The sequence below is a fragment of the Abramis brama genome, assembly GCF_963993115.1.
Source record: "Abramis brama genome assembly, chromosome: 16".
NCBI lineage: Eukaryota > Metazoa > Chordata > Actinopteri > Cypriniformes > Leuciscidae > Abramis > Abramis brama.
This window is the reverse complement of record NC_139978.1, coordinates 35,200,851-35,204,935: the sequence shown is the minus strand read 5'-3', so window position 1 is coordinate 35,204,935 and position 4,085 is coordinate 35,200,851.

Genomic DNA, 4,085 nt, shown 5'->3' with positions numbered 1-4,085 from the left:
GCAACCGAGTCCGAGCCGACAGACGGTGAGTCTCTAGTTAGAGATAATACACCATAGACAGTATAAGAAAGACTCACACCACTGATCTATATAGAATGTCACTGTGACGTCATATAGCGTCAAACGCAGGTCAATTAAAGCACACTTTCACTCATTTTCTTCATTACTTTGCTGTTAGTTTTCTACTGGCATTTGAAAATGGGTTCAATCTTTTTTTTGTGTTAATTGCGTAGGTGTATGTGACAGTGTGGAGAATTTACACAAAACAGAGAAAGACAAGACCAGCTCAAGTGAGGGTAAGAAAGAGGACCAGACATGTCAATGTTATTGGAATATGTAGAGTATGTAGAATATGTGAAGTTTTGTTTTTAAAGCCTAATAAGTCTAAAAGATAATGTAGAGCGAGGCGGTTGTTATAGCGAATACAACCCCGACAGGCTGAACGGGACCCCGACGCGAAGCAGAGTCGTTATTACATGGCTACCTACCAAATAAATCAATAATTACTAAAGGATAATTCACTAACATAACATACTTAACATGTATAGATGAAAGATGCGTAAATGCCTTTAAACAGACATTAAAATGTATTATTACATGGCTTGGTTGAATTCCAATATAGAATGCGGTCTGTTATTTCTTGATAACAGGCCGCTGCGAAGTATAACACACCGTTGCCATGAAAAACAGAGCGTTGCTGTGGATGCTTTATTTAGCGGAAGCAATACAATAGTTTTTAAATCAATAAACTCCTTTTTAAATCAATAATTTGTGTCAAATTATTGATTTATTTGGTAGGTAGCCATGTAATAACGACTCCACTTCGCGTTGGGGTTGCATTCGCTATAACAACCGCCTCGCTCTACATTATCCCTTACTTAACTTACCCCTAAGATTTTTATTGAAGTTTTTATGTTGTCTTTACAAGTCTTAAAAAGGTGAAATTTCTCAAGAATAATTTTTATGCCGCATGATTCAAGTCTAAAAATCAAGATGTTGTGCTAATCAGATGGCAAATTCATGAATTCTACATTTGAACATGTATGGTTACTAAAGAATTACCAGGCAACATCTGGATTGCCCCATTAACATTCACACACACAACTGAATGAAACTTAATGAATGTAAACTTAACTTAATGACTGTGTTGAAAAGTTAAACTATTTTTAATTTGACACTTAAACAGAGAACAGAACATTCCTGCATGTGCTCACTGACCGACAACTGAGAAAGCAGATTGCACAAATTAGACCTGTCTGAAAGCCCCAAAAACTCGCTTCATAATTTACAGCAAGCTTAGTTGCAGCAATATTAGTGTCTAGTAATGTATATGGTTATGCAATCTTTTATTAATAGTATTTCATTAAAACCATCTTTTGGTTATATCATTTCCCTCTTTAGATCAGACTTCTCAGCATGTCACCAGTACCAGTGAGGCTGAAGTCCTCCCCATTGCAGAGGAACCTGGTCATGCTAAAGTCGATGATGAGTGGACGGATGACTCCTTCCAGGACTTAGTCAGAGACTGTAGAGATGATGCCCCTCAAGTTACAGACTGTGCCACGTCAGACTGTGGAGTCAACAATGTCCATGTCGGACCGACAGGGGACACTGTATCACCTCCGTTAAAGAAACTGGAGGATAATATGATTATTGGTAAGTTGACTGTCATGATGCCAACATAACACAATACAGACAAACTTTTGATATTATATCTGTCTTTACTAATGTCAACTCCTATTTTTCTTTTAACAGACACCGGTTTCTACAGCTATGAAATCGGCAGGAAGCTCGGTGAAGGAGCCTATGGATGCGTTTATGCAGGGATTCGCTTGAATGATGGCCTTGAGGTATCACTTATTTTACTTGCATTATTTATCTATCAAAGTGTTCTTGCCCTATCTTATACTCGAATCATTCTCTTCTTTTCAAGCATTCTCAGTGTATCTTATGTTCACTACTTAGAGCACTTGACCTTTCAGACCTGTTTAAATTGTTAGAAATGCTCTACATGATTAAAATTTAAATTCATGAAACTGAACATGTCTGTTCAAGGTTAATGACTGACATGATATGAACTCTGCACACACATTGTAAATAATTCTAACACAAATCCATTTTTTGTGTTGTTGATCAGGTGGCGCTGAAATTCACTCACAAAGTGGTTGTAGAATGCATCGACATTGTAAGTACTCTGTTTCTCTCAGTCTATTTTTCAATAGACATACTGGTATTGTCAGTAGTTTAGTAGTGGTCTACATCCTTTCTCCATGTAATATCATAAGAATTGTCTTTCTTCTAGGAGGGTCATCCTGAAGCCGTTCCAAAGGAGATCGGTCTGCTAATTCTTGCCAACAAAGGCCCCAGGGTTCCCCAGATCATCCAGCTTCTGGACTGGGTCGAAGTGCCTGAAGGATACATTATGGTTCTAGAGCTGCCTAAGCCCTGTGAGAACTTGTTTGAATTTTATAAGCGCCTCGAAGGCTACATTGAAGAAAGCACAGCAACGGTTATCATGCAGCAGGTAACCCTCGCAGCTCAAGCATGCTGTCAACGTGGAGTGCTGCACCGCGACATACAGCTGAGAAACCTGCTGATTAACCCGGACACCCTGGAAGTCAAACTGATTGACTTTGGGTGCGGCGAAATCCTGACCAATGCGGGATACACGTCCTATGCTGGTATGTATTATTCCTCAGAGCTGTAAGGTGGGCCTCAAACTTTGATGACGGGTCAGAAGCCATTCGACTTGAATGAGTCAAGGTCTTACAAAGCATCATGTAATGGGATCCACCATTGTGAATCAATAGCATCAAATAATTTCTTGCATGCTAATGAATACCTAGTCAAATGTTTCTTTAATACAAACTTACAAATCAGATAAAATGTATTTTTCCAGGCACAGTAGCGTACTGCCCCCCTGAGTATAAGTCAAACGGCATGTATCACGGGGAACCAGCGACAGTTTGGTCACTCGGGATACTCTTGTTTGTACTGATGTGTGGGCAATTTCCTGAGTCAGAAGAATTTGACAAACTCAATGATAACATCTGGACCAAAGAGGGCTTGTCACAAGGTAAGATCTTCATTTCAGCAAAGTACACTTGCAATTCTAAATCATACAAAATAGAACAAAGTAATTCAAATGGTTGTGTGGGTAATGCAGTAATATTTAGATCTTTCAGCTTAATCAAAGAGAGCGAGTGTGAAGTTTAAGATAATAATAGGACTCTCTTCTCTTTCTTCACAGAATGCTGCGAATTACTTTGCTCTCTCCTGCAAAGAAACCCAGAGAAGCGGCTTGAATTGGACAGTGTTTGTCGCCACAATTGGTTTAAGAAATTTAAGTGTCAGCCTGAGAATAATGAGATTATTGGTAAGTTTACTGTCATAACTCCGACATAACACAAGACAAACACACGTTTGATACAATATAAGCCTTTACTCAGGCACAAAGTAATTTTCATATCAACTCTTCTTATTTTTCTTTTAACAGACACCGGTTTCTACAGCTATGAAATCGGCAGGAAGCTCGGTGAAGGAGCCTATGGATGCGTTTATGCAGGGATTCGCTTGAAAGATGGCCTTGAGGTATCACTTATTTTACTTGCATTATTTATATATCAAAGTGTTCTTGTCCTATCTTATACTCGAATCATTCTCTTCTTTTCAAGCATTCTCAGTGTATCTTATGTTCACTACTTAGAGCACTTGACCTTTCAGACCTGTTTAAATTGTTAGAAATGCTCTAGATGATTAGAATTTAAATTCATGAAACTGAACATGTCTGTTCAAGGTTAATGACTGACATGACATAAACTCTGCACACACATTGTAAATAATTCTAACACAAATCCATTTTTTGTGTTGTTGATCAGGTGGCGCTGAAATTCGCTCACAAAGTGGGTATAGAATGCATCGACATTGTAAGTACTCTGTTTCTCTCAGTCTATTTTTCAATAGACATACTGGTATTGTCAGTAGTTTAGTAGTGGTCTACATCCTTTCTCCATGTAATATCATAAGAATTGTCTTTCTTCTAGGAGGGTCATCCTGAACCCGTTCCAAAGGAGATCGGTCTGCTA